This window comes from Caretta caretta, chromosome 8 (genome assembly GCF_965140235.1).
Source record: "Caretta caretta isolate rCarCar2 chromosome 8, rCarCar1.hap1, whole genome shotgun sequence".
In the NCBI taxonomy this organism is placed as follows: Eukaryota; Metazoa; Chordata; order Testudines; family Cheloniidae; genus Caretta; species Caretta caretta.
The window spans coordinates 40,554,285-40,561,343 of record NC_134213.1 but is presented as its reverse complement, the minus strand read 5'-3'; the positions used below and the strand labels follow the sequence as shown (position 1 = coordinate 40,561,343).

The 7,059-nt window shown below is 50.9% G+C and overlaps 1 long non-coding RNA gene across 1 annotated transcript; it reads right to left on the bottom strand.

Annotated features, from left to right (window-relative positions):
- Positions 1 to 436: 436 nt before the first annotated feature.
- On the bottom strand, positions 437 to 6,026 carry LOC142072982 (uncharacterized). The gene is made up of 2 exons (XR_012669621.1): positions 5,577 to 6,026; positions 437 to 2,027 (listed from the first exon to the last, which is right to left on the bottom strand). It is a non-coding gene; the product is annotated as an uncharacterized LOC142072982 (long non-coding RNA).
- Positions 6,027 to 7,059: the final 1,033 nt, after the last annotated feature.

Here is a 7,059-nt window from a genome sequence, read left to right as displayed (position 1 = left end):
GAAAATAACAGAACGCCACTAGCCGTCACCTTCAGCCCCCAACTAAAACCCCTCCAACGCATTATCAAGGATCTACAACCTATCCTGAAGGATGACCCAACACTCTCACAAATCTTGGGAGACAGGCCAGTCCTTGCCTACAGACAGCCCCCCAACCTGAAGCAAATACTCGCCAGCAACCACATACCACACAACAGAACCACTAAACCAGGAACCTATTCTTGCAACAAAGCCCGTTGCCAACTGTGTCCACATATCTATTCAGGGGACACCATCACAGGGCCTAATAACATCAGCCACACGATCAGAGGCTCGTTCACCTGCACATCTATCAATGTGATATATGCCACCATGTGCCAGCAATGCCCCTCTGCCATGTACATTGGTCAAACTGGACAGTCTCTACGTAAAAGAATAAATGGACACAAATCAGATGTCAAGAATTATAACATTCATAAACCAGTCGGAGAACACTTCAATCTCTCTGGTCACGTGATTACAGACATGAAAGTTGCGATATTACAACAAAAAAACTTCAAAACCAGACTCCAGAGAGAGACTGTTGAATTGGAATTCATTTGCAAATTGGATACAATTAACTTAGGCTTGAATAGAGACTGGGAGTGGCTAAGTCATTATGCAAGGTAACCTATTTCCCCTTGTTTTTTCCTACCCCTCCCCCCCCCCCGTTCCTCAGACGTTCTTGTTAAACCCTGGATTTGTGCTGGAAATGGCCCACCTTGATTATCATACACATTGTAAGGAGAGTGATCGCTTTAGATAAGCTATTACCAACAGGAGAGTGGGTTTGTGGGATGGGGGAAGAAAACCTGGATTTGTGCTGGAAATCTTCTGTATTTTCCACAGTATGCATCCGATGACGTGAGCTGTAGCTCACGAAAGCTTATGCTCAGAAAAATTGGTTAGTCTCTAAGGTGCCACAAGTACTCCTTTTCTTTTTGTGAATACAAACTAACGCGGCTGTTACTCTGAAAACTATAATGAGAGTGATCAATTAAGGTGAGCTATTATCAAGATGCAATGTATCATCTAAAGCAGCTGCTCTTCTGGGGCAGGGCAGCCAGCACATTCCCCATCAACAAATACAAAGCGAATGATGAGCCCAGGAATCACACCCTGAGGAGCCTTACCTGAGTGCCAAGAAACTAACGACAGGCAAAGTAAGACTGCCCTGGCTCATTACACCCTGGGACCGGTGTGCATCACGCCCTGGAACCCGCCCAGGCCCTGGGAGAATGTTGCTGCTGCAACAGTAGAGAGGAACTGGTGAGCATCATCGATCAGGAGTCCAAGCAGGCTTTGATGAAGTCCCTCCTGAGAAACTGTAGAGCAACTGTAACTGTAGCAGGAGGGCAAACTGCCAGAGCACAATTGTTTAAACAACAGAAATCCCACCATCCTTGCTGCTCTGAAAGCTAGACAGCTAGGGCTCAGCACTGGTACCATAACGATGCAAGTTTTAAAGGAGAAGGAAGACATGAAGATGGTCTGCAGCCAAAGTGCCTCAGACTGAGCTCCTGTTTGGGCCTCCCAGGCTGAATGAGAAAGGCTCAACCAGGACGCCCCGTGGTGACCCTGTGTGGTGTCGGGGCACTGTGCTATGGATCCTCAAGAGGAGAGTGAGGTGGTGTTGACAATAGCACCCTCAGGGTGCTGTTTTGCTGGAGGTGCTGTCTTCCAGCTGAAACACACACCCGGAGGTCCCAGCTGCTTTTGGCCCATTAATGATCCCAGAGCATTCCCGGTCTGTTCTGGATCCTGGCTTTGGGTTACACAGGGTGTGTGGCTCACGTCTGTTTCCACGATTCACCCTCCAGAGAGATTCCTGGTTCTTCCTGACAACTTGCCCCATGCAGGGTGTGATCTAGGAACTGTTGTCACTGGCTAGCAGGGCATGCGCCTCCCCTGCTATAGGCATGGATTCTTCAGGAGAGAGGCAGTGGGACGTGGAAAACAGATGCTGCTTCAAGACAAACTGGAGGCTTGTGCGAGGGGCTTGGCCAGGTCTGAGGCAAGAGAATGAACTGATAGATTATGCTACATTGTCCCATGCTGAAACCCCTCACCTCTCACTTGCTCCTCCTCTCTCAGTCTTACCCTTTGCTTCTCGTGTCCTCCTCCCCCACTATTCTGACCCACCATTAGTGCCTGTGCAGGTTGCAGAAGACCAGTGCCCCAAGAGTTAGTATCTCCGATGGTCTCTTGAAATGTGCTCCCCTCCTATGGGAAGTACTGTGGGAACTGACAGCAGGAACCTGAAGCCAAGCCACAGCTTGCTTCTCAAGACCTGGCTTTCCTGGGGTCTTGGTCAGATGGCTAGGGGAAAGCATTGGCATCCACTACAAAAATCCAGGGAAATATTTGCTAAAATTTGTCCATTTCCTCCTCCTGGCCAGACTGCCATCCCCATGGAATTCACTCCCACAACATCCTGCTTGGAACCTGAGCAGAGTGCGAACTTCAGCACCAAGCGCTGAGTGATCACAGCAACCCAATCTTACCTCCACACCAGAAACATGCTTGTACACTCAGTCAGCCCAGGAATGTCCCATACCATGTGTATTCTGGCCACTTACAACCAAACAACACAGCTGGGATTTGTGATCTGGAGAATCAAATCACTGCAGCCAGTTGTCTCTGAACCATCCAGGGACTGGAGGAGCCAACTAGGGAGAGAGCTTTTCTTGACATGCTGCTCACAAACCGGGAAGAATTAGTAGGGGAAGCAAAAGTGGATGGGAATCTGGGAGGCAGTGACCATGAGTTGGTCGAGTTCAGGATCCTGACACAGGGAAGAAAGGAGAGCAGCAGAATATGGACACTGGACTTCAGGAAAGCAGACTTCGACTCCCTCAGGGAACTGATGGGTAGGATCCCCTGGGGGAATAACATGGGGGGGAAAGGAGTCCAGGAGAGCTGGCTGTATTTCAAAGAATCTCTATTGGGGTTACAGGGACAAACCATCCCGATGTGTCGAAAGAATAGTAAATATGGCAGGCGACCAGCTTGGCTTAACGGTGAAATCCTTGCAGACCTCAAACATAAAAAAGAAGCTTACAAGAAGTGGAAGATTGGACAAATGACCAGGGAAGAGTATAAAAATGTTGCTCGGGCATGTAGAAATGAAATCAGGAGGGCCAAATCGCACCTGGAGCTGCAGCTAGCAAGAGATGTTAAGAGTAACAAGAAGGGTTTCTTCAGGTATGTTGGCAACAAGAAGAAAGCCAAGGAAAGTATGGGCCCCTTACTGAATTAGGGAGGTAACCTAGTGACTGAGGATGTAGAAAAAGCTAATGTACTCAATGCTTTTTTTGCCTCTGTCTTCACGAACAAGGTCAGCTCCCAGACTGCTGCGCTGGGCAACACAGCATGGGAAGTAGGTGGCCAGCCCTCTGTGGAGAAAGAAGTGGTTAGGGACTATTTAGAAAAGCTGGACGTGCACAAGTCCATGGGGCCGGATGCATTGCATCCGAGAGTGCTAAAGGAGTTGGCGGCTGTGATTGCAGAGCCATTGGCCATTATCTTTGAAAACTCATGGCGATTGGGGGAAGTCCCGGACGACTGGAAAAAGGCTAATATAGTGCCCATCTTTAAAAAAGGGAAGAAGGAGGATCCTGGGAACTACAGGCCAGTCAGCCTCACCTCAGTCCCAGGAAAAATCATGGAGCAGGTCCTCAAAGAATCAATCCTGAAGCACTTACACGAGAGGAAAGTGATCAGGAACAGTCAGCATGGATTCACCAAGGAAAGGTCATGCCTGACTAATCTAATCGCCTTCTATGATGAGATTACTGGTTCTGTGGATGAAGGGAAAGCAGTGGAGGTATTGTTTCTTGCTTTAGCAAAGCTTTTGACATGGTCTCCCACAGTATTATTGTCAGCAAGTTAAAGAAGTATGGGCTGGATGAATGCACTATAAGGTGGGGAGAAAGTTGGCTAGATTGTCGGGCTCAACGGGTAGTGATCAATGGCTCCATGTCTAGATGGCAGCCGGTATCAAGTGGAGTGCCACAAGGGTCGGTCCTGGGGCCGGTTTTGTTCAATATCTTCACAAATGATCTGGAGGATGGTGTGGATTGCACTCTCAGCAAATTTGCGGATGATACTAAACTAGGAGGAGTGGTAGATATGGTGGCAGGTAGGGATAGGATATAGACGGACCTAGACAAATCGGAGGATTGGGCCAAAAGAAATCTGATGAGGTTCAACAAGGATAAGTGCAGGGTCCTCCACTTAGGACGGAAGAGTCCAATGCACTGCTACAGACTAGGGACCGAATGGCTAGGCAGCAGTTCTGCGGAAAAGGACCTAGGGGTGACAGTGGACGAGAAGCTGGATATGAGTCAACAGTGTGCCCTTGTTGCCAAGAAGGCCAATGGCATTTTGGGATGTATAAGTAGGGGTCATAGCCAGCAGATTGAGGGATGTGATCGTTCCCCTCTATTCGACATTGGTGAGGCCTCATCTGGAGTACTGTGTCCAGTTTTGGGCTCCACACTATAAGAAGGATGTGGAAAAATTGGAGAGAGTCCAGCGAAGGGCAACAAAAATGATTAGGGGTCTGGAACACATGACTTATGAGGAGAGGCTGAGGGAACTGGGATTGTTTAGTCTGCAGAAGAGAAGAATGAGGGGGGATCTGATAGCTGCTTTCAACTACCTGAGGGTGGTTCCAAAGAGGATGGTTCTAGACTATTCTCAGTGGTAGAAGAGGACAGGACAAGGAGTAATGGTCTCAAGTTGCAGTGGGGAAGGTTTAGGTTGGATATTAGGTAAACTTTTTCACTAGGAGGGTGGTGAAACACTGGAATGCGTTACCTAGGGAGGTGGTAGAATCTCCTTCCTTAGAAGTTTTTAAGGTCAGGCTTGACAAAGCCCTGGCTGGGATGATTTAATTGGGGATTGGTCCTGCTTTGAGCAGGGGGTTGAGCTAGATGACCTCCTGAGGTCCCTTCCAACCCTGATATTCTATGATTCTATGACTGGAGGGTGGGATAGCTCAGTGGTTTGAGCAATGGCCTGCTAAACCCAGGGACATTTAGGGATCTGGGGCAAAAATTGGGGATTAGTCCTGCTTTGAGCAGGGGGTTGGACTAGATGATTTCCTGAGGTCCCTTCCAACCCTGATATTCTATGATTCTATGACTGAGATATCCTAAAAACAACTGTGTAACATAACCCATGGCACACAACACGTGGGGACCCATGATCTCCAAGGGGATATCCTATGCAGCAGAAAGGGGGCCACCACATATGCTGTTTCCTTACCATAATGATCCGCATAGATCTACCCCTTTCCATTGCCTAACCTCCACTTCCCCATCCCCCGCCGCCTCCCTTCCCATCCCCCATCTCTCCCCCCATTCCCATCTCCCTCTCCTTCTCCAGAGCCTGGCCTCCCTTCCATTCCCAACCCCACTTCTCATTTCCCTTTCCTCAGCCCCCATTTTCCCTCTCTTTCCTTATTGCTCACCTCCTTTCCCCAGTCTCTGGCCCCCAGTCACTTTTGCACAGACCAGTTGTTACCCATAGCAGCCCTCATAGCAACAACTTACATGGACATTTGCCAGTTTAATGAACCTTTTGCTTCTTGCAATGCAGTTTAGCAGCTGCAAACTAGGGGGAGGCCATGTGCCCAAGCCGCTTTCCGGAGGCCTCCATCCCCAGTGCATCCCCCTCTGCCCTGGGGGATTCGCGTCCTCCGGACAGTCTGGAGCGTTCCAGCAGTCTCGGAGTTAATACGCGTTGGGGGGCGGTCTGCTCTCTTTGCCGGCTCCCATGAGCCCAGTGCCAGCCCCGGGACTCGGAGAGGAAAGCTGCTGCCAGGGAGCGCAATGACAATGAAGCGCAGCACTTCTTCAAAACCAACGGCATGGAACTTACAGGCAGATTAATTTAGCATGAACCAAACGCTAGTGCAACAGCAATGCCCTGCAGCAACAGGGACCAAGCGTCGCTCAGGATTCCGGGGGCTTTGCCAGGGAGGATGTTAGTCAAAGCTGAGCTCCTGTGAGCCGTGAGAGTGCCAGAGCGCAATGGGGGAAGGGCAGGCGCCGAGCCCAGAGACAGCAGGCACAGCGTGCGGGGCAGGGCCAGGAGCGCTGGCTGGGAGCGCTGGGGAAGGAGGGAGAGAGGACCACGTAGGCTGGGAACGGGCATGCAGAGCGGTGCATGGTGAGTGGCAGCGGGAGAGCTGGGCACGGAGCAGCACTGAAAATCGGTGGGGTGGCAGGCTACTCTGTTACTGCATCCCGCCGGGTGGAGGGGCCCAGCTAGCTCAGGAGGAGCTAGTGGGTGAGAGAGCACGCTGTGCACATCCCATGCGTGCGTGCCCATTCCACAGCCCAGCCCAGCCGTGCCCTCCACACTATGGGGGTGACGGCCACATGACATGACACAGAAAGCCTGTTGGAGTAAATAGTCAATCCCCAGGCAATGCAGTTCAAACACTGCACGTGCTGTGACTCCCTCTATGGGATGCCACACAAATAGCACCGCACTACAGCGGGGGTCTGCACCTTTCCATACTACAGTGAGAGACCCTCCCCCTGCCGGGCTCCCAGTCCCCTCCTGCTGGCTTTTCAGTGTGCTGTGTCCTGAGGGCAGCATAAGCCCCAGCCCCAATACCACTGTATTCAGCTTGACCTTAATAAAGGGCAGCTGGAATGGAGAAGCCCCCAATATGTTCAGTGTGCCCAAGACCCTGTGGGTATGTCCACACTGCACACTAAGTGGGCTCTGACTCAGATTTGAGCCCAGCCCCCCACTTCTGTCCACACACAAATCAGTCTGACTCAGGTCCTAGGGCCTACTAGGGGGGTGGGTCAGAGCCCGGGTCCTGCTGTGACTTGGACCAAGCCCTGTAGTTTTGCAGTGTGGATGCAGCCAAGCCACAGACCCGTGTCAAAAGGTCTGTGTGGTGCAGTATTGATGCATTAGCACGGCTGGGAGTCCTGGGGCCGGCAATTGTAAACCCAGGTTTACTATGCAGTGTGGAGGTTCCAGCGCGGGCTTGGAAACACTGAATCCACAGCCGGG